Here is a 24,734-nt window from a genome sequence, read left to right as displayed (position 1 = left end):
TAAGCAATTGCCTAATTTGCAGTCTATGGTAAGCAATGACAGAAAGAACATCTCTTCCAGCTTACATCTCCTCCAGCCAATTTCATACAATAAAATGAATAAAATTACCAATGTTTGCAAAAGAATAATTGTGATTCATCCTCATCCTCAAAGAGTTATCAGCTTTGTCAGCATAGCCCCCAGGAGTTGTAGTTGTTTTGTTGCACACGATCTAACTGAAACAAACACTGGAATAACAGATGAACAATGAAGGGATGCATTTGAAATAGGGTATATTTGTTTGTTAAAATACAATTACTGTGTATGCACACCGCAATATAAGGCTATGTTTTTGATCCATTTTCCAATTTGAATATCAAACAGCAGTACTGCTTTGTATTCATCACATGTAAGCATACACTGAATAAAGACATCACAACATCATCTGTACTGTGTGCTCTATATTATTGCTTTGGCTGAGATCTCTGTTCACTTGGGGGTTATTGCTCTGACAGCTCAGAGCTTACAGTTTTTTTTATACTCAAAACTTCAAATATGAGATATCCTCCTCACCACTAGTCCAGAGCTTAACCCTGCACTGGAGCAGGATTTTTGGGTTACACCCAAAAGAGTTAAAATTACTAACTAAAGAACAAAGCAATGTGTGATTCACTGCTGAATCAAATCTTTATATTGCATCTTCTAGTCCAGTTCATGCATATTGTTGTATTGTGGACCTTTGACTTCTTCTGTGTAACTAGCCTATAGGCTCACTCAGCTCTTGGTTTTCTGTGCACATAGTTTCCCATTGGTGTGAAAAGTGCCTGTTTTGGTGTTTTTTTTTTAGAGTTGCACACAGTGGTGTAGTGGTGACTGAAAAAGTGGGTATACTCCTAATTTTTCCCCACAATGTTTTTTTAAGTGTCCCGTCCAGCAGAGGAAAAACGGCCTCTGTTATAAACAATGACACGTAAGACTCCTCTTGTATATTTAATTAGCGCGTACTTGCAAATGAGAGACAGAGTAGGGAAGGTCGTCCGTTCACCATCCTAAGAAAAAAAATGCAGCATCCTACTGAATATAATCAATCAATCCATGGTGTGAATTAGAGGAGATTTAGAAGTGGGTATACCCTCTGAAGACAGAACATTAAGTGGGTATACTCCATATACCTGCGTATGCCCTTCACTACACCACTGGCTGCACAGTAATAACATGACTCCTGAGTTTCCAAATTCTTGCTAGTGACCCCTTTAATGTCCCTGCTACTATTTACAGTTGCAAAAAATCCTAGCGGGTGGCCTATTTTTAGACCTCTCTTTGTTGCGCTTAGCTGTTGAGTAAGACCCCAAACCTGTCTACATGGCTCTGTAAGGGACTGGGTGGAGTTGCCCTTGCTTGGCTTTGATCTACTGTACAGAGAAACACTTTGTGCAACCTTTCAGGAGGGAAAACCTAGATGAAAATAAAATGACAACATATCTGGCCTAACATAACTCATTTAGACATCCCCTGCTCTTCTGCTAGATTTCTGAGTGTTTCACCTTGTTTTAAAAGCATTGCCAAAAAATTGCATCAGTTCCTGTAATCACAGCGCATTTTTGCAGGTAATGCAGTTGAATACATAATGTTGGTTCAAGCATTTCCAGACATTAGGTTCTTTAGAAAGGTTCATTCGCTGCGTGTCCTGCCAAACCCCTATTCTGTCAATATTATTTGCATTTGCTTTCATAGAAACAAAAGTTCCTTTTTTAAATCAATATCGAGCTCAGGAGTGAGATTTAAAAGAGCAATAGCATTTTGTCCTTTTCTTGTGCCAGAAATGTGTCTTTTTTGATTGCCTGCCCTACTCCTGTCACTGTCGCCGTGTGCTCGGTCCTGCTTCACTGGTGCAGAGCTGACATGGCTCATCATGTATCTGACCGTCAAAATCAGACGCATCCGCTTTTACACCACACTGCACAGAAACAAAGCTTCTTTATGTGTTATATTCTCAGATTCTTACATTTTCCCTTAATGGGTATTTAATAAATTTGAGATAGCTGGTGCATACATTAACATTACATTTATTGAGATTAAGACATATCTAATGATTATCTTAAATTCAAAAGTTGTGAGTGAGAGAAAGTTCAAAGGCACGACTTCCAAAGGCTCAATAGGAACGTGTGTAAGTAACGGAAACAGTAAATCTTTGAGTAGCACGTGTCCTTGAAACAGTAGTCAAACAGGTGTTCATCCCCCGAGCTGAAACCAAAGCCTCAATGACCAGTAGTGCCTCAGCTTTTTTTCCACACAGGGGTCAAAGACACCAAAAAGTATTCTTCACTTATAAACTTTATGCAGAATAGTGTTGCCGTATCCCTTAGTTGCTCATATATCAATAGGAGTAAAATAAATCCAACTGGGTCAAGCAGGATCAATAAGCTAATGTTCAATCTAGCCTGGGTTCTGTATTTGTATTTATAAATGTTTTTTCAGCTAAAGTAATGTATAAGACCTTGGCATGGCCGCTTGACATTGTTTCAGGAAAGAAATCAGTCACAGCATATAACGCTGGTGTTAGATCTGTTCTTGTATGATAGAGAAAAGAAATCCTCCAGGAAACATTAAGAACCTTTGAAAACAAGAACATTTTCCCAAGGTTACACCACAAGAAAAAAGGAAAGTCAGTACCTTCCTATGTTCTTCATTGAATGTAGTGCTTTGTTTAAGCATACACATCTTCATAGAACAAATGTATCAGGGTAATAAGACCTTAAATAAATGCTAGGATCAATCTCTATTAAAAAATAAATAAATTAAGTTCTGTGCTCTAAAAATGTTCTCCAAATTCCTATACGTGTTTTGTTCAGTTTTAACTATTTAAAATCTCCCACAAAAGGTTTTACAGAGGTGATTCAAAGCGACTCATTTCATTTTAACCTTGACATTTTGAAGTACGCAGTTAGCAGAGGTTTTGGCCAATGGGGATGAGTTGTATGAAGTAGTACCAAAGCTTACCAAAGGGTGCCACTGTCTAGCTGAATTCACTGAGGGCAGCAGGAAGAGAATACAAACTGAAGTGTATGACTGTAAACAGACTGTTTATAAAAACTTTTAAAACTTGATAAGATCAAATCATTGAGATCAATTCATTACATGAAAATAAGCCTCATTCCAATAATCTGTTTTCCGTGAAGAGATCTACGATCATTTTTTTTTCTAATATCTTTGAAAGCAAACTTGCAAGTAATTTATTTTAAATTGAATTCTTTATCACTTGAATTCCATCAGAAGAACTGGTGTGGGAGTTTGTTATAAGAAATGAACTGGCTCTGGTCCCTTAGCTCTTCTTAAGGAGAAGTTGGGGAGAGATCAAGTCCCCTCCATAGACGTGTTACATGACGCCAAAAGGTTCTGCTTGTTTGATTTGATACAGCACATAAAATCCAGCTCGTCAGAAAGCCTGACGTGTCTGATGATGCTCCATTATTCACTCCCTCGACAGCAGAATATAATGTCCCTTCATTTGGATGCAGCGTCTCCTCTCACTCCCCCTGCTCTTCCTCCTCTGTGTTGGACATCCTCTGTCGTACATGTCTCCTTTTTTTTTTCTCCGCGGAGCAAAAGCCACTTAAGAAGACTGACAAAGTAATCAAGTAGCACTGTGGTGTACAAGGCCGAACACATGGCTCACTGAGCAGGTAGAAAGAGGTGCAGAGACCGGACATACTGTAAAGTCCATCCCTTTCACTCAGAGTTTTTTTTCCCATTTCATTTCTGTGTCTTCCTCAGCCCCCTGCACATCCACAGTTGGACATTTCTGATCTCTGTTTCTCTCTCTCCTCCGCCTCCAGTTCTTCACTTAAATATCCCCTACATACACACATATCCCGCAGGTATGGGGCAGTGAAGTGTATGACAGAGCTGCTGAGACAGAATTTTTTATGACAGCTGTGTAATTGAAAGGGAAAATATGCCAACAATGTGGTTGATTATTTTTTTTTTTTAGTGAGTGTGTACAAGCTTTCACCTTGGGATTCATTCAACAAGCCGCTCTGAAAAGGGGAAAATGTTGTGCATGTGAAGCATGGCAATGAGTTTAGATTCTCTATGTGTGTAAATAATAAAAGTGAATATGGCTGGATTTATCTCTTCAAAAGGTAGAGATCAAAGGTTCAATTGAGCTTAGTGTGAAGGGCTTTTTATCTGTTCTGAACTCCAAAATACATGATCATCCTGAGACAGACACTTGCTTAGAAGCTGTTACTTTTCCACTCTATTACAATTACTTATTTTTGCCGCAAATGAAAATATCAGTCAAAATGTCTGAAGCAATATAAGTCATATTTCAGGGGAAAAAAGAAGAAGATATAAAGCAATATTTCCCCCTCAAAGCAAACATTTCTGTGCATCTGTTTGTGTAAGTAAGCGTGAAAAAGCGGCTTTGCAGGCATGCCCAGTCCCTGTGGTTTTGATCTTCAGGGCCGGGCTCCGGACCCTGTGATTGGCTGCTGATGATGTTGTTTAGTTGGACTGAGAACAGCCGAGAGCCATGTCTCATCAGGGCAGCCACCACCTGAGCACTGGGCTCTGCACCACACAGCCTACACAGGGACATGACGCACACACTGGTCTGGAGTGTGTTTATGGCTTTACAGTGGGAATTCATTTGTGTTATTATAAAAAATCGTAGTGTAGTAGGTGACTCAGTCAGAACTATTCATGAAACTCAGCGTTCCGATGATACAATGTTGAGAATCAGAACAAAAAGTATATCAGCTGAACATACCGAAAGCCTATGAATCTGTCTTTAAATAATTCAAGGTCCTGTGAGGAGTTGCGAGATGGTTATGAAACACACTGAAGTTAGTACTGATTCCTCTGTGAGCTTAAAAAAAGCAAAGTTGTCGAGACTAATCATTCCTATGATGTCAAATCAAGTGATTCACTGCACACTGACAAAACAGCTGATGATGAGTGATACATTTGACAATGAAAACAAGTAGAATGAGATCTTTAGGTAAAAAATACTCCTTACACATGTACAAGACAAAACCAATCAAAGAAATAAGGCGTAATGATTTGTCCACATGGGGAGATCGCCAAACTTTTGTCGACACAAACCCAAAAGTTCCTGACAGGAGCTTTTGTTCTGTTAAAGTTAAAAGTCTCCACAAGCACCCACAAAAATCAGAGTAAATATAAATATTCATAATATGTAGAAACCCTAGTTTTTAAGACATGCCAGCTAGCAGTGAAGACCAGTTCTCCACACTGGGTTGGCAGACACAATCACATTTCGATTGTTTGTAACCATGCTCAAGTAATCCAGTTTGCAGGAACTTTTTGACAGTATATTGGTTTTCAGATTGGAGCTAATTTCTTCTACTTACTATTTTTATATCTGTTTTCGCTGCTGGACTCTGAGGTTCCGCAGCCTCCGAAGCAAAACTTCCAGGTTCTGTAACAGCTTCTTCCCACAGGCCATAAGACTTTTGAACACAAAAAAATAATCCCTCCATTCCCCCTCAAACCCCCACACAGGACTACCTCACTGGACTGTAAAATACAATGTAACATACATCACAAACGTGCAATATATTTATCTGTATAGAAATTGTATACATAGCTTTTCTTTTTATATCTGCACCTTATTTTTCTATGTGAATACTTGCTGCTGTTTTTATCCTGCACTAACGAGTCAAATGCACCGAAATTTCATTCTTATCTGTACTGTAAAGTACAAGTTTGAATGACAATAAAGAAAGTCTAAGTCTAAGTCTAAGTCTAAGTCTAAGTCTAAGTCAAATTTGCTTACATTTATGCACAGAACCATTGATAACATGGATGTAGAAATGGGGTTTCAAATGCTTTAAATTAAAAACATGTGGATGATTTATGATTTACTTTTACATGCATTTTTAAACTATTAATACTGAAGCATCAGTGTGTATTCTGTATTCAAATGTTACAGCTGTTTGGTCATTTGTATACAGTTTGGTAGATTAGTAAAGCTAGAGCTTTTGCCCTTTCCAATAAGCATGTTCAACTGTAAAGTAAGCAGAACCGATAGCTGTCAGAAAATGTAGTGCAAGAAAAAGTTCAGTTCGTTCAGCAGAATATGTGTACATGATAGTGAGGCAAACAGAATGTCTTAAGACTCTTTCCTTTCCAACTTAAATTGACTTTTAGTGAGGTTGCTTCCTGCAGGGAAAGCTGACATTTTTCTGCTCGTCTTTTTTTACCATGAAAACATGTTTTGATTGAGGTTTTATGAGGAGAGAGGAGAAGAAGAAGAGAGGGACAGAAAAAAAACAACTTCTTTTCTAAGTCGTTCTGTCAGTCAGACACAGCGCTGCATTAACCTCATCCCCCATGTAAAGGTGTCATGTGATGTGTCCCAGGAACACGTCAGGCCGTGGATAATTGCTGGGACAGATGTGTCATGTCCCTGCACAGTGGGGGAGGGAGAGAAATGTTTTAGTTGTGGGATTAATCTGCCTTTTGGGACAGGTGCTGTGAGGAGCGAGAGCAGACACAATAAATCTTGTGTTACATCCAAACCCCCCAACCTTCCAACTCCAACTCAAAATCCAACTCCACAGGACACTGGGAACATGTAACAAACTAATTCATATGGAAAATCTCTGTCAGCGATATGCTCTCACACTACGCTTACTATTTTTTGTAATGTGATACCTCTCTAACTCCTGGTCTTTGAGCAATATGGATTGTGGCTGCACTGATGCAGCCAGCTGGTGACAACAAATTAGTCTGAGTCAGTCTGAGTTACTCTTGATTTAAACCAGATATAACATAATTTCTTACATTTATAAGAGAGAAAAAATAAGAATTTGGCTCTTTAATGACTTCATATCCTATGTTCCCTTGTCGACAATGATACACAGATGAAATGTGTATCATTGTGTATAGTGAAGTTACCGAATAGTGTAGTGTTTTTAGGTTACATGCATACTTACTAGGCTTAATCCAAGTGTCTAAACCAGTACTACATCATTATAAAAAGATGTAAGTCAGGTCAGAAAAGGCAGCACAGAGTGGGGAAGATGATGATGGGGTGCTACACCAGAGGCTATGTAAATACACGGTTAAATATTTCATGATTCACAACTTTATACATGGATTCTGGTATCAGTTCTCTTTCCTGCACCAAACCCAGGAGAGACATTACTAATTTACAGCAGGACTACATGTTCTCTGTTCCCACGACTAAAAACGCTCTCAGGTAATTAATGAAAGAGATCAGCACCTTTTTCATCTCGTCTGCTATTGTGACTCAGCAATTAAATTTTTCATGGGCTGGACACCAAAAATTAATTAACAGGAATGTTTGATCAATATTTAAAATAGTCTCTTGGCAACAGCTTAGACAGAGATGATAATGATGATGGCATCTAGATCAATACAAACATCAACATGGCACAATAGGTTGAAAAGAAAAACAATCTTATACAGCTCTGACAAGGTGCACACAGTTTTCAGACCAATTACCTGATAGAGAAGCCCAGAAAATAAACAGCGAGGTAAAAGATTTTGACTTCATCAAATTGGCACCCGTTCAGCTCTTAAACCTCACTGACCTCCCAGTGGGTCAATATCAAAGTTGTCCACATTGTCCACTTACGCTCAGTCCAAACACATCAATGAGTTATGGTCCACATGAGGCCTGTAACATATCTCAGCCATCTGTTGGACACAAGGTTTTTTTTTGTTTTTTTTATATAGTTTTTGGTCATTAGTTTGCTTTATTTCATTTACACTTTTTAAAATTTCCGTTTACTCTGAAGCACATTTTAATGTTGTTTGTTAGTCAGTTCATACCCCTGTAACCCTTTCGCTAATATAAAACACACATTTAATCTACTGATGAAACAACAAATATCCCACAGGTAGGCAAAGTCCTTAAAAGAACAGATTCTTGTGAAAGTTACAGAGAGTATATTGATTTTTGAGTTAGTGTTTGTAAGTTTTCTCTCACTTTCCTACTCCACTCTGCTAATCCGGTGCACGCAGCACAGCAGGAGCCGTGTCTGTCAACATAGCTGTCAATCATGGCATGCCCTTTTTTAGCATCAAATGGCACATTAAATCTTAACTCATTTGAAAGGAGGACACTTGGACATAAATCAGCACATTAACAACTAACTATAAAGATAGAAACCGTGCTTTAGAAAATGTATTTGATGTGATTTTCCAGTTGGACCCATCTGTTAACAATGGAGGAGGCGGAGCTTATGACCTATACTGCAGCTAGTCATTAGGGGGCGCTCCAAATGTTTTGACTTCAGTTTTCAATCTTTTTTAGATTGTCTGAGGTACTCGCACACTCCATACTAGTTGATTTCTATAGTTGAAAGCAATGTCCACATCCTGCTAGAAGCCACTGCCTCCTTTTGTGAACTGCCTCTTCAATGGAAGGTTCCCACGCTGAGTGCCATTATGGTGTTTGGTAACATTAACCACACTAATCTGCCTTTTGAGCTCCTGAATGACAGGCCACAGATGACATGCCTCAATGGACAAAACATAACACAGGAGCAGAGTCTCATGTCGACCAGTGATGCTTCCCGTCTGCTCCTTGGAACAGTGTACATGCTGGCTTTTTTCTGGATCCGGACGCTTTTTGATGAACCCTCTGACATGCAGACATCACACATCTCAATGTGTGAAAGTATACTGAACTGCAGACACTGAATAGCTCTTTTTTGAGATCAAGGCCCAGAAGAAGCAGCATGCTGAAGGCCTCTTCAAGGTTTGAAGAGAGGCGAGCGGCGGAGTCCCCATTATGCCTCTCCCTTTGATTCTCACTGCTCCCTATACGTTATCCTCCGAAACACTTTGAGCTTTTATGAGCAGAGGAAGCTACATCAAATTAGAAAGCAAAACATATCTCTTCCTCTCTTTTCTCTTTGTCTTATAGTCATTGTTTCCTGCTCTTACATACAGTCAGAATCCTTGGAACTCAACTAATTAAAAACCAAGCTAAATAATTAAAACCTGATGTGAATAAGCACAAAAGATTCATTCAGATGACTCAAAAACAGATTTCAAAACGCTGGATACTCTTCTGATTTTCACTAACAGTTTGATGGAATAGCCTACATATTAACCTAAATTTTTATTTTGATTGACATTTTTTATATATTTTTACGTAGACACAAAGAATTCCGGCTGCTTTCCTTTACTGGGTTTACACATTTTAGGGGTTATATCTTTCCTGTATGTACTTTCTGAGGTTGTGATGTGTTTTCCTATTGTATCGCGCTCAACTGACGGGATGTGACAGGGCTTTTGTTTTCAATTTAATTCAAGTCATTTTCACTACTGACTGTTCATGTGGGCAGAGAATGGCGATATATTTAACAGTGATATAATTTGAATAGCACCCGTCATTCAAATAAGCAATCCCAGCAGAAAGGATGACAAAAGAGAGAAGACACAGAAACAATTATTTTCTAGCTGTCTTTTCCAGGTTTGTACATTTGTACATTTTAGGGGTGGGAAAAAATATCAATACAGCAACATACCATCGTCCTGACTCACCCGATACCATTATCCAGTTGCTGGAGCAGATATTATTTGAATAACAAATTGCCTCGAGACAGTTTTCCCTGGCAAGTTGACAGCGGGATTAAAGTTGAAGAGGAAGACAGCATAAATGCAATATACATGTGTTTGTGTGTGTGTGTGTGTGTGTGTGTGTGTGTGTGTGTGTGTGTGTGTGTGTGTGTGTGTGTGTGTGTGTGTGTGTGTGTGTGTGAAGCCTAGGCTATAGCCTATTAGCAGTTTTCTATAAAAACATTTTCATACTCGCTGTACGTCAGCATGAGGATTTCTAGATCGAGAGGGGTATGACCTCATTTTGTCACCTGTTGCCATGGTGAATCGTAATATCTGGGCTCCATTAATGTGGACTTGTCATGGTGCACGAGCTGAACTCCGAGTGAACCTGCTCAGAGTGGATTGACAGAATTGTTGAGCCTGCTTTCTGAAATAGGGTCCCGTTAGCTGAGTGCCAACCGCGATAAAACGTAAAAGGTATATTAATAAAACAAACAGTTAAATACAGATCATGGCTCCAAAAATTAGGATACATTATGCTACAATCTGCGTTTGGAAAAGCCAGAGGTATAGCCTACACCAAACCTAAGCTGTGCAGCATACTGTTGAGTCATGACAAAAGCAAATGCTACTTCAGCCACTCAGAGAAGTTCTACATATAAAAACATCCCAGTTTAAGTTTAAGCTTTGAATATTTTCATCCCTATGACGGAGGATTAGGGCCACGTTAAAAAAAAAAAAATACATTTTGAGATTAAAGTCGTAAATTTACGAGAATAAACTCGTAAAGTTTAATCTCGTAAATTAACGAGCTCGAGACCAGCCTGCGCGAAAATGATGAAAGTAGAACTCTTAAAGTCTTTAAAGATTAACAGAATAAAGTCGTTATTTTAGTCTATATCAGAAGAGCAGCAGCATCCTGTTCTCAAATGACAAACATGGAGCATCTTGTCCTAAAGGTTTCACTAATTAGGAAATAGGCTTCTTCCTTGTGTAGTCGGTAAAAACAGTTCAAGAGAAGTTTTCACTTCAACTTGCAAGAACTTGTTTATCTGTAAAATGATGAACAGGACACAAACTGTCTCTGCACATGAGACACTTTAACAAGGCAGACTGATAACAGACACAAATAGTTGTGTTGGGGCTTTACTTATGCAGATATGAAACTACACTTGCTTTTGGCACATCATCATCTTTACATTGTCATAAAATGTCAGCACCCTGAAAAGATACTGCAAGAAACTGAAGAAAGAACCACACTGACTTGGAGGAAGTTGTCTGCAGAGGAGTTCTACTTTCATCATTTTGCGAAGGCTGGTCTCGAACTTCTCGTAAATTTACGACTTTAATCTCATAAATTTACGACTTTAATCTCATAAATTTACGACTTTAATCTCGAAATAAAAAAAATAAATAAATGTAACGTGGCCCTAATCCTCCGTCGTACATCCCTGCTCTTCCGCAAATCGACCCTGAATTCTGCCGCGTGCAGCGCATGGTGTCAAATCAGCTGTTCAGTCAGAGACTTGTTCGGATCAGCGGTAAATAAAAGAGATAATCAGAAAAGGAATACAAAGAAGGCAAGATGGGACCTCTTTTGAACCAGAAAACACAGAGGGAGAATTTTATAAATGAGACCAGCTGACCAAGAGAGAAGGGAAAACTTCTGTTCTTGTTAGGCAAGTTGTGTCATTCCTTTTTTAAAATTAGCGCTAGCTTTCATGCTGGTTTGATGAAGTAGTGCTCTTAAGAAAGAGTACAGCTGGACTAAATTTCTCATTATTTCAGACTAGGAGTTGCGTTGCTGGGGGTGTTGTGATAATGTTAAGGCTAAGCGAAGCTAGCCATTACTCTCTGAGTTCATTATCTTTCAACGGATCTCGTTGTAATCCATACGGTGAACAGCACACTTTAGCTTGAACTGTCTGAAAAACAGAAGCAAGAATCACCCGTGACCTCCTCAGAAAAGTGAATTTTAAACACAGTGTGTGCTGGCCAAGACACTTCCTATGTTAGAAGCTAACATTAATTCAAATATCACTGAAACGTGTCTTCTAAACAGCATATGGCTGATCTTTCCCCAGAGACATAAGACTCCCACACTGCCGACATTTACTTTTCCGTTGGACCATTCAAACAAACTAAAATTAGTCCAACAGGTGATATCCTCTGCCCATTGAACAACATCTTCACTGAATCAGTAGGTATACTTGGCAACTTTAAATCAATGTCACACACAACATATTATGCACATCAGTAGGGCTTATAGTCATCTTTGCATGCTACATTAGTTGAAGTTGGGCCGATGCCTGTCAGCAGCCCTGATATCGGTTGTTCATGTTGATGTTCAAACGATACATTTGAATAGAAAAAACTATTCCTTTAAACTTCAGGATGGCATCAGCCTTTTAGTGTGACATCACCAATAATTCAAGGAGATTCTAACTGAAATCTTAACCTTAAAATAGTGTTTGGTCTCTTCAAGACACAATGAAGCTGAGTTCTTAGAAACCTGCTGCACCTCTGATACCTACCATCGTTGAGTCACGTTTCTGACTGTCAAAGATGTAAGAGCTAAAACATAGTGTCCCATTTTTTAAAGTATTTTTCCTGGTCAAAGGTTATTTGAGGGACAGCTCAGCTCTCCAGTCAGATCTTGAGTTTATAGATCTGTGGATCCATTTTTTATCCTCAAAAGCCCTTTTTAAACAACTCGTGGCAATTACTGCAGAGTTTGCCGAAGTTCTGCTCCGTCTCCTCTCTCTTTCTGTCTTCCCCTCTTTTTGCTTTCCCTTCGCTTGCATCACTCACATCTGCCTTTGTAGAGTGAATTAGTAAAAGAGTGCACTAATAAAAGAGCAGCCAGCCGGAGCTGACTGATTGAATTAATAAGTAACATAATCATGGCTGATGTGTAAAGTTATCTACCAGTCGGAGCGCTGGGTGTAGCTCTCTGGAGAGCATCTGGCTGCCTGTCACATCTCTGCATCTACTCTCTGCTGCTGTCAATCCCATCTTACCTAATTACTTGAGATAGAGGGTTGCAAATTGTCCTAAAGAGCTCCCCCTCGATTTAATTTAGCTCCCATAAAAACTTTGAAATGCTTGGTTTGTTTATGGCTGCCTCCTCTGAATGTTTACTGCAGAAGAATCAAAACAGAGATTCCTACAAATTGTGCTTACACTTAATACACCGAGGAAGGATTTTGATATAATAGCATGAGATATTACAGTATTTTATCAAATGTTACCTAGATGGACAGAACTGACTGTTCATCAAATATTTTTCCTGTGTTTGTTGTGTTGTGTCTGAAGTATTGAAGCCAAAAAAAAGGTTCAATTAATGTATTCAATCGGGATGGCTACGAGTATTTGAGTAGTCGTTGTTACTGTAGTAAGGATTCTATCCTCATGCACCGGTGAACGTTTTAATTTAGGCTAAAATAGTTCCACTCAGTCAGCGTTACAAGTGCAATTGAGATTTCTAGGTTCGCCCATCAGCGTCTTACCATCAACGCTTGGGGGTAAAACTGAGGACAGACGATCACTCTGTTGATTGTCACGTGAATGAAACAACAGCCAATTGGGAAGCGCACAGAGCAAATACATTTTTACTCCCCTCCATCTTGCGCCGTAATATGCACAGCCCATTTCGTCTGCTCGGCTTGATCCACAGTTTTTCATTTTTCAATAAAATATTGTCTATCGCAAATTCTTCCTGCTCATTGTCCGCCATGTTGGATTTGACCAAAGACATTTTGTTAGATTTACAGTTTTAGAGTCAGGACTCGAATCCATGTGTTGTGTTGTGTTTTGGTCAAATCGTTGCTCTCAACACACGATAAGAACAACCTTATTTAATCTATCATTCATTTTGTCATATGTTTGGTCTCTTACATTTTCAGCACCTGTTACGAATTTTTACAAAGTTGCAATTCACTTATCAGACGCTTTTTATCCAAAGCGACGTACATCAGAGAGTAAGTACAACACTAATCCATTCATACACCGCCACCGAAGCAGAGGGAGCAATGCGGGGTTAAGTGTCTTGCCCAAGGACACACCGGACATGTTGCTCAGCTGGGGATTGAACCCTCGACCTTCCAGTTGAGAAGTGACGACTCTACCAACTGAGCCACACGACTCTATCAACTGAGCCACAGCCGCCCCTTCAATATTTAAAAAAATATTTTAGTGTGGGCCTGGCTTTGGCAGCAATCGACTGTAAATGGAGCAACTAGCATGCTGTTCTGGTTTACAAGATGTTTTCGTCGAGGAAGAAGGAGACCTGCAAGTCCTGCAGCATTATTATGGTTGGATTTTTAAAGGTCATATTACTCAGTGAGATCCCACATAGATTTTCAAAGGTTTCTTTGTAAATACAGGGCTTAGCAACCTTGTAATGCCAAGGGAGAGAAGTTAGCCAGTGTTCCTGTGTAGTGTTGACTATTCTGCATGTGTTTGATTTTTGTCGCCTTCTTTCAATTAATGGCACTGTGAAATGTTTATGCAATCATTTTGAACATAATTCTGACGTGTTAAAAATGACATCATGCTAATCTTTCATACTGGCCGTCACAACGTGGCTACGACTGACTAATCATTTGTCCATTTGTTAAATCTTCTGTCAAGACAAAGCTTCAGAATTGCCTCTGCCTTTGTCTTTTGACTGCACAATAAACCATTATACAGTGTCTTCATACCAGCACAGTCCCACCCTCCACATGCCAATCAACTATCTACACTCATTAAAGCTCACATGAAGCGGTACCTCAGGCTGCAGTGGTTATTATTTCCCATGAAGAGGTATACATGTTATTAAATCCACAGAACTCCTGTAAATAATGTGTGTTTGTGGTGGAGAGCAGCAGAGTGAAAGAGTCACTGATACCCGGTCTATTAACTTGTTGACACTTTGGGGTCGGCCTGACTCTGGGCTAATGTGGAGTGTGACCGAGCAGAACCATCTTCATTATCCCGCCGTAATGTTTCATCGCTTCAGGCTCGTGCGCTGATGGCCACCCACCCATCCACCCGACCCACTCCACTTCCTCCACCTCTCTTCCCCTATTGCTCCATGTCTCTGTCTTCTGTAAATGCATGGATATGAACAGCTGCAGCTTTTTTAAAAAACAGTTTTTCCACTCATTTCCAGTTTATTTCACCCTCCGTCCATCCATCTTCTTCTTTTCCCTCCTTCCATCTCTCTCTGTAGTGTCGGAGCTTTATTGCATCATTTTTCTTTGGCGTACTTGCTCTCATATTTCCTCTTCTCATTTTTGCTTTGCCTTGAGATGTTGCCATATGTCTGTATTCACTGGCATGGTTGCTGCTGTATTATTTGTACGTCTTCTTCACAATTTTTTTTTTTTGGGCCAAGTCACAGCTGCTCTCTGTAATTTTCTCTTTCCTCAGACTTATTTCATCTCTATGGCAGATTGAGGTTTCACCGCTGTTTGCAAGGTAACAGAGCCGGGCCAGCAGGGCGTCTCCTGAAACCTTGAGAACGATTGATTGACTCCTGCTTGAAAATATTGTATTTCCCATGTCTACAGAGACAGTCATACATTAGAGAAAGTCAATGTTTATAACACTCAAAAATCGCACGCTTTGCTTTTAACTGTAATGAATTTTCAGCGTTGCAATCTGTGACGAGGAGTCAGGGGAACTCTGCGGCTTTTGAAACATGTCCCCATTTTACCCTATTTGCATTCTTGATCCTTATTGTAAATCATTGCACATCTACATGAGCGGTGGTGCCAATTAAAGAGCAGGAGAGTAAACAGCTTCAGAATCATTACGCATTAGAGGAATAACAAGTCATATGAAGCTGTCCAGAAGAATCTCTCACTGCCTTTCCACTCCTTTCCACAAAACTGTCATCCTGTCACTTGCTCTGTCAGGAGCTCTTAAGTCACACTTGCACGGGTGCAGAGAACAAAATAAATCACTTTTTTCTGTAATAAGATGAATTGACACTAATGTAAAGAAGAGGAAAAGGAATAAGTCAAAGGAGCAGTCAACCAGGTGCAAACTAATGAAGTTAATCCAAAATGTGAACCTCAAAACACACCACTTAAATTCTCTCTTTTACTCACTTTCTCCTCGCTGTCTAATAAAGTATACATGTTGTATCCTGATTATGGGGACTACATCTTCTTTTGCTGTGTAATCCAATGATAGTAATGACGGGAGAAAATTAAATCAATGTTTAATACCGTCCTTAAGAAGTGTGCAGACTTATAGAAGGTTTCTACATTTAGAAGAGAGAGGTGTATCTTTCAACTGAGCATAAAATGAACCAATAAAATATAAATGTGAATCATGTGACTGGCTAGCTACAGACCCTAATCTCCATTTTCCATTTTAATTTCAGCATTAGAACTACATTAATAATGTGTACCAGTGTCACTGTGGGAGGCAGAGGAGTAGGAAAACACGTGACACAATGAGCAGGAGAGCAAATATGCTAAATGCTGAGCTACAGTAAAGCTAACAGAACTGAGTTATTTCAGATAAGGGAGGAAAGAGAGAGTTGTGAGAACCTGATCAGAGTTACTTCAGGTTTAATTAATTAATTATGAGATGAGGCAAAAATATCCAAAATAATAAAAGTTAAAGGAGCAATATGTAAGATATCTACTTAAGTAAATCATAAAATGACCTTACTATATCATAAGACATTAAGAAAATGTGATGCTACATCAAAGTGCTGGCTTCTCTGATAATAATACAGCAGCAAGTATGTCCTCCTAAGTTTCGATTCTGGTGCAGATCATAAACAAAACTGTTCTAAGGAAAAATAAGAAAGGACGCCTTTGCATATATTTAGGTTATTCAAAAATCACATTTAATGGTGTTCAGTCACCTGCTGCCCTCAAGGAGGAATCCATGGTCCTGAAAACAGCTGGAGTGGCTGTGTCAATGCATCCCCCCCCCCCCCCCCCCTCTGTGCTGCACATTCCCTGAGCTCCCAGTCAGAGAGTGTGAAACGATGAAGACCATCCTACTGCTGTCTGCTGAGGGGAGGGCCAGTCCAGTCTCCCCTGGGGTCAATCGTGTTGAACCTGCCAAAGATGAAGTTCAGCTGGATGACAGAAGAGTCCAGGGGCCTAGTGACCTCTATTCTGCATGAACTCACTATTAAATCATGAATAGTATCACGGTTTACCTTTGAAATTTTACAAAAAAACATCTGCTCTAATCAGATTATTGTTAACAGGTGTCATTGTCAGGACATAAAGGGTCAAATTTAAATGACAAATACAATATGAATGTGCTAATTAACTGATTATAGGCCATGTTGCTTTTGCTGTTGATAAGAGAAGAGGGTGGCAATCACAGACTTCCAACTCCAGCAATGATTATTCAAACGCGGAGGATAATGGGAATAAAGTGGCAGACAGTGAAGAAGAAGAAGTCATGCAGACCAAGCTGCAATCAGCGTCATGAGCTAAGAGTAAGCTACATTTATGTGCAATGTGCCTCAGGCTAATGTTAGCTACGGCCAGCAGGCAGTTGTTAGCTAGCAGCAGATTCAGTTAATCTGCTTTTCCGTTGTTACTCCTGTAGGTGTTGTTGTCATTTTTGACCATAAAAGAGACTTAAAGTAAGATAGACTGAGTAAAATGGAAAGCAATATGTTTTATCATCTCAGGATAACAAAAAAGATAAGTGAATTTGTTCAATAAAAACTGCTGACATGGTTATTCTTTGGGTGGGTTAATCTATTCAACCTTTATTTTCACTAGATGTCTTTGTCACACCGTTAAATACGAGTCACAGAAGTTAAAAGACATCAAAAATATTCATTGTGTGCTATCAGTATCAAATGGATTACAGACTATGTGTAAACACTTCTACAATGAAGACAGAATTTCATCACCAGTAAGTATGGAGGTGACAGGGTACTAGCGGTGACTTTCATTAGACAAATACTGTGTTTATCAATTGACTTTCTAAAAGTGTCAGTGCTGCACCGCATTGCTGATATAAGGATTAATTCCAGCCCTGAACTGTTGTTATTGCTGCTGTTTTCACATCAAATCTGTTTAATTTCCCAAAGTGGTCACGGTGTAATTTTTTTCAACCCTCAATCAAAATGAATCACAGCATCTTAATGAATTTCTCTTAGTGTGAAATAGACAGAAAATAACACCCAGCGGGCAAGACAGGGGCTTCCATGGAAGCTCCCTGATGCTTTAAAAAAAAAAATCATTTTCTGTCACATTTCATGGTTTGATGATGATGTTGTATAAAAAAAAGAAGACTTGCTTCTTTGTGTAGTTTAAGCTTGTTTACAGGTACAAGCTGATTTTACGACAGATAATCAATTGCACTTTGTTCTGCTCAGTGCAGTTTGGGACAATCGCACCATGTGAAACCACGGGTGTCAAATGTGCATTAAATGACATTATTACAGAGATATATTTCCAACAGCTGCAACAGACAAGTTAGCAATGCATCATTCAAGAACCCGTCAGCTATCCTTGAACACGTTATAGCTTTAGGGAGCAAAGGTAAACATTGCAAGGCTTCCTGTAAATCCAGAGGTCGGCAATAATGGACTTTACGTTAAGACATTTGAGTCGCCATACGTTGCAGTCTGACTAACAACTTGAGAAGCAAGAAGAGAGTTAGAGTTAAGAAACATACAGTGGATTGTTAGCTGACATTTAATGCAGATTTCTGTTCATTGACATGAATTACAACTTACTCTTGATAATGTGAGTGCAGCTGCAGAAAAATGAGAATTCCCATTAGAGGCCATATTAAAATGATCATTTTTACAGCAAGAATAAAGATGTTAAGAGACTGGTGCCAAAAAAAAAAGAAGAGCTACCAGTAACAAGACGAGCTAACTGACTTCTTTTAAAAACTGAAGCCTGGCCGGGGCGCTGGTGGCGCAGGTGGCCTCTCTCTCTCTCCCTGATTTCCAACTCTATCTACTGTCCTATCGCTCCAATAAAGGCCCAAAATGAAGCTTGGTGTGTGAAATAATGCCATAAAGCCGTACGCAATTCTCACGCTGGTAGATGATCTCTACCAGCTGCCAAGAGATTCTCCCTGTTGAAAGTTATTGCACTATTAAATCCACTTTTTCAACTACTATTTTAAGGTGAAAAAGTTACATACTGTTGCTTTAAATACTCTAAATACAGTCTGGGTTCCTTAAAGTGTCCTCCACCTCTGCAGTATTTGACCCATGTTACCTCATTTGGTCCAGGTTTGTGATAGTGGCTGTGATTCCTTCTGCACAGACCCCTTATCTAATCAAAGCCTCCCTTTCTGCGTAGCTGTCATACGTACAAATTCTCAACATCACATCTTTTTTAGCCCGGAGTCTAAAGCGCACAAAAGTCTCCTGACAGACCCTTCAGGCTCTGCAAGAGCAGTTCTTAAGAAGTGTTTCATTTAGTCTGTCAGACACATGTGGGTCTGAGCGGATGACTTTGCATCTCATGTCTGAGACGTCTCCTCCCACCTCAGCGTCTGTGTTCAGGGTGAAGTGATATCATTTGAAGTCTGGCAGCTGCTATGATTTGATCTGAACCTAGGATCAGGCTAACATTTGATGGCATCAAATCATCAGTAAGTGACCTGCTTTCCCCAGAAAACCAGAACCAGGCACCATGCAGGGTATGGGAGCAGAGTGATAAACCACTCAGGTGTAGGATTTTTTTTTTTTTTCATGCGTCAGAGTTTAGTGAACTGTTGTCGCTGTCAATGGATAAACTTTTGAAGAAGGCGCACTCTTAAGAGCTGAAAGCTGTAACTTAAAACCTCCTGCATGTTGTTGACATCTCAGCTGTGAGAGCAGACTGAATGAACTGATGAACTACGCAGGTATTGTGGGCTTGCTTGTTAAACGTCAAGATAAGCTTCTTTGAGATGCAGCATGATGTTTTGAAGGGGGGTCTTTCGGAAAATGAAGAACTAAAAAAAAAATCAAAATAATGGCAACTGCAATGACATATTCGGGAAAACATATTCAAACATGTAAATAAAATGTTAATGGACATGATGGGCGTTTATTGTTGTTGTCAGTAACTTGCTTGTTTTGCACTGACTTTATACTTTCAACGATGGCAGTTTTGTCGAACAACCTAAAAAATGTGTTGAGACTACGTTTCATCTTGGTAATATTGTTGAAAAAATTAGGCCAGCAAAGTTATTTAACGTGTCTGAGTAATGTAAGAAACACCACTAACGTCTTTTCTAAGGCCAATGTTGACATGCAGCTTATAGAAACCTGAGAGACATCCACTTTAGACTTGATTCCGACTCGTCCCCAGACTCCTGTGGCGACATTAACATTTTCTTAAACTCATCTGAATCTTCTGTGTAATCAAAGGGAATATAAAGCTCTCTGTAGGTCTACCTACCGCTGTGAGCGCCTGCAGATGTGCTCACGCAGGAGCTTATTCTGCGGCTGTGACAGAGCCGATGGATTATTCAATAGTGTAATGAATGAGGTGTCAGAAACATTCAGCTCCGCTGTTAGGCAGAATGATTTCTCTCTGACTACCTCTGCCTAGCCATACGTTGCTCTTATTGATTATGATGAGGCTTTCTCCTCTCTAGTTATTACAATATTGATCTCAGATAGATGCAGAAGAACAGAGTGAACAGGGGAGTGAAGTTTGGAGGCTGAAGAGCAGAGGCAGGGAGAGGAATCGATGGCCCGGGACCACAAACAAGCTGAGTTTGGTTGTGCTGTTTAAGAAGTAGACAGTTTAAGTACCCTGTGATGATTTCTTGTCTGTTGTGTGGGCTCTATTATAGGATGTGACAACTTTCCCACAGTAGAGAAATATGTTTTTTTGTACTTCTTGGTCTCAGACTTTCTCATCAAGAGCACTAACAGCCGTGTACTGAAAGTTTTCAGGAGCTGTCTTTGAATGTTTGTGTTTGAAGATGAGGGTCCATGTCAGACACAGACTCAGACTGAAATTCTTCTGACCTTCGGTGCAAGGACTGCTGTGGTGAGGCATCTTTTTGCATTTTGTAAGAGAGGGAAAATCTACCTTAAAAAAAAACAAAAAACGTTTTGAAACAACATCTGAGCCTCAGCCCGCTGTAAAAAAAAAAAAAAAAACATCACCACAGTTTGTGAAATAGTCACAAAATGTTCTATATTGAGTTTATGATCATGACTTTTTGTTGATAAGTGGCTTAACATTTTGAAACTGACAATATCAGTTGTAAGCAAGTTTGGATGACAACATGACAGCCCTGAGAGGTCAAGTGACTGATTACTTTTAAAACTGAGGGGTGTACAAAACAGCTGTGTGGGGGTTGCCTTTAAACTGCCTCCCTTCTCTTGTCAAAACAAACACAGAGCATTCAGGACCAGAATCGAAACTTAGAAAGAGGACATACTGGCTGCTGCGTTGTTGTCAGAGAAGCCAGCACTTCAACATAGCATGTTATTTTAAAGTGATGATATGATATAGTAAGGTCATTTTATGATTTAATTCAGTAGATATCTTACATATTACTCCTTTAAAAGAGGTCCAGCTAGTGTTAGCTATCTCTATTGGATTGGTCCAGTTATTATGTCAGATAACCAAACTGTCAGATCTCACATCAATGTCCTGTAACCTCAGCCCTCTGGACATTTTTATACATGAGTCAAAGGTGATATAAGATGAGTCTAAAATCTGATTAGTGGTTCCCAACCTTTTCCTTGGAGCCCCCTCCACTCCTATTTAAAAAAAAGAAGCTGAGCCTGCCCAGGAGCCAAAAGTGAAAGTGATACATTGCTGTCAAATATTAAACGTACATTTTAATTTGAGGATCGATGGGTGCCCTGTGCACAACCGTGCTACTCACCCGAGTGCGGCTAGAGCAGGAGCAGACGACTTTCAAGATCAGAGTAATACAGTGCACGCCAGGATTGTTCAGATAGACTTTGAAGTTTAATGCATTTAAAACACTGGAGCGAACAACACGTTTCAAATAGTGGCTTCTCCAGGCTACAACCTGAGATCACAGAGCAATAATTAAAACTATGGCTGCACAAAAATATTGATATCTTTGTCCATTGTAATAAAAAGTATGCAGATTTTCATCTCAAATACCAAACGGTTAAGAACCTATACTCTGATCCTCTTCTTTTTCGTCCTGTGTTAAATGTAAGTAGACTTTCTGTCTGTAGGACTACAGTGAGGTGGTTGTCCTCACTGTGTCCCTGACTGTCCCCATTACTTTGTCTCCAAACACAAACTCTACTGTCAGAAGGTCTGTGGAGGATTGTGTCCCATCAGTTCCTTTCCATGTCTGTTTGCTCCCTCCTCAGAGCTTAGCAAGGCAGAGAGGCAGTCTCTCTCCAAACTCAGCGTCCCCTGGTGTGCGACCTCAATTACAGAAGCAGAGAGATTATGGGTCAGAATTAATACCACTCTTAATCTGTACACACTGCTCTCAAACTCCCTGTATCTGCTCTCACCCACCGTCTTCACTGTCCTGATTCAGTGCCAGTTTCATTTAATAAACAGGAGATAGTTTGACCACTGGTTCTTCCATCTCTTCCCTACTCTTCTGTAGCTTTTCTCTTTCTATAACAAGTGCACAGACATCCACTTTCTTCATCCCACTTGTACTCTTTAGGATCTTTATCTTCACTAAATATCAATATATGATGATTGGTTGACATAATCAATCAATCAAACTTTATTCATAGCGATTCATAACAAATGTTGACTCATGACGCTTAACAAAAGAGCAGGTAGAAGACCTCTTTGTTATATTCCCCAATATTAATCCATCATGAGCACAAGAAACATTTAGCAAAGTTACAGTGGCAAGAAAAAAACTTCCTTAAGCGGCGAAACCTTGAGCAAAAACAAGACGCATGTTGAACAGCCATCTGCAGAAACTGTGTAACTGAATGTCCTGCATCTGTTTTCTTTTCATCAAACACATGACCCAGACAGGTTTATCCCCTCTTCTCTCTTTAACACTGCAGGGAGATTGTGTTCGATTTTTGGCTTCTAAAAAATGTGAGTTCATTTTGCGGAACGTTAATTGAAATTCTACTTTAGTTGTGACGGTATTTATTCAATTACAAGGGAAAGTAATAGGTTACCTGTAACCTTAATAAATATAATCAAGGTTCATCTTTATAGTTATTTTGAAGGCCACAACCCGAAACACATCGGTCTAATAAAGTTCATAAAGTTGATCTTCATACTACAAGTGTTGCTGGAGCTTGTCGACCTCTTCAAACCTTTAACTCTTCATACACCTTGGTAGTTGGTGAAGTACAGGATTGTACAGAAGTATTTAAATGTTACACAAGGAAATCACCAAAATTCTGATATTTTTTTAACTAAAAAACAAAACAGTAATGCCGGCAATACAAGTACTAAATAACCGAAGATGGAGGAAAAATATGGAAAATAGAAATAATAAAGTAAAAAAGAAGTAAAAGAAGGAAAGCTCGCTAGTTTTGTGTCGATGCAAATTTAAAATGGAGGTGATGCATGTGGTTATCCTTGAGCTTCCAGTAAGTTAACAGTTAGACAATGAGAGAAAAAGAAAGTGGAAGGATAAATGACACAGAAGCTGAAAGACATTAGCTCAGGGCTAATTCAAGTGATAATCTCCTGGTGTTAAAGGTATTTGTAAAGTTCCCTTGTCATCAACGTCAGCACATATTTACTCCTTTTATTGGTATTGGAGCAGAAAGTCTGCATCTGTGTATTCATGTTAGTTTCTGTGTTGATGTGTTGAAGACCGAGGAGTGCAGAAAGGGTGGAGAGGGAGGAGAAGGCGAGGGAGAAAAGAGATAAAAACCCACATCTCTTCAAGAAAGGAGGATTTACAGCTCTGAAGCCCTTGGCTGTATCTTTACCTCTGAGATATCCCATCTCCCCTTCTCCTTCCTCTCTTTTACTCCCACTCTTATATCCCCTCATCCCCCCCCCCCCCTGTAATTCTCCACTTTCCCAGACACTTCCTTGTGTTCTCTCCAGTCTATCTTCCTCAGCAGAGGACCAAAGATGAATCCATTAAGTTGTATAATTTACCCGCAAAGCAAAAGTCTAAAAGGGGCCTATGCTATTGTGTGTGCGTTTCAAAAGAGAGAAAGTGCTTTTGTGTACACCTCAACCTACTGGAGTGTAGGCTTTTAATGGTAAACCACTGGCCCCTGTGTACTCAAAGGGCTAAAAAGCCAGAGAAGACCCAGCTGACGTGTGCCCTTACATGACTTTTAAAAATATACTGTGTATAAAAAATACACTCAAGTACAGCTCCAGATCTTAGGGGCATGGTGTCTCGGTTAAGACTAGTGACACTGTAATATACTGGTTCCTTTAGTACATGTACTATGAGGGTGAACAAAGGGCTGTAATGGCCGTCTGAGAGGAATAAGTGCAGTGACATCATCAGAGACTCGCTCAAGCTGGCATTTATATCATCATAACAATCTCATTGTGTATCAGGGTATATAGTGTTTGTTCATTCCATGATGGATAAAAGTGTGTTTGTTAAAAATGATGTCGGATGAACGTAGCACTTTAAGTGTCAAGGTTGATTTTAAACCTCAAGGGGAATTAAATTGGAAATAATGATAGCATAAATTCAAGCAGGAAGACTGTTTTACTCTCTTCTATTCAGTCATCTATCTCTCTCTCTCTCTCTCTCTCTCTCCCCCTGCATCTCTGATCATCTGATTATGGGCATTTACTCTTAAGTATTAAACCATCAAGATTTCATCACTGCCTTCATCAACCAATCATCCTGTGGCTTTCAAACTTTAAAGCTTTTCCCCTCTGTGCTGCTGTGCACCAAGTCACCTCCAATCCATCTCTGCCGTGTCCGGATTCAGCTCCTCAGAAGTCCACCATTCAGTCCCATCTTGCATCCTTCCTTCACCACAACCACACTTCACTTGGGGGATCCTGATGCTCCTGATCCCATTTTGAATTCAAGAAGATGCCACAATGTTGTCTAATCGTTTAAAGGATTGCACACTTTTCAATTTAAGCTCCAGTATCTCTTCAGTTGGACGGGCCAGTTTTTACTCCTCACTCCAACATGACCCCTGTTGAATTTTCATATTTTTTCCTCGCTTGTACCACTTTTGGTAAGTACTGACTGGTGTACTAACCAGTAACTAAGAGCTGCATTTGTGGAGATGCGCTGACCCAGTTGTCAAGTCATCACATCCTGACCCTTGCCCA

The 24,734-nt window shown here is 39.7% G+C and overlaps 1 protein-coding gene across 1 annotated transcript in view; it reads left to right on the top strand.

The window, feature by feature from the left end:
* Positions 1–24,734, top strand: part of si:dkey-251i10.1 (uncharacterized protein LOC100038774 homolog) — a 211,843-nt gene that overhangs the window by 141,341 nt on the left and 45,768 nt on the right. The window lies entirely within an intron of this gene.

This window comes from Labrus mixtus, chromosome 14 (genome assembly GCF_963584025.1).
Source record: "Labrus mixtus chromosome 14, fLabMix1.1, whole genome shotgun sequence".
Taxonomy (NCBI): Eukaryota; Metazoa; Chordata; class Actinopteri; order Labriformes; family Labridae; genus Labrus; species Labrus mixtus.
This window is presented reverse-complemented; position numbering and strand designations above follow the sequence as displayed.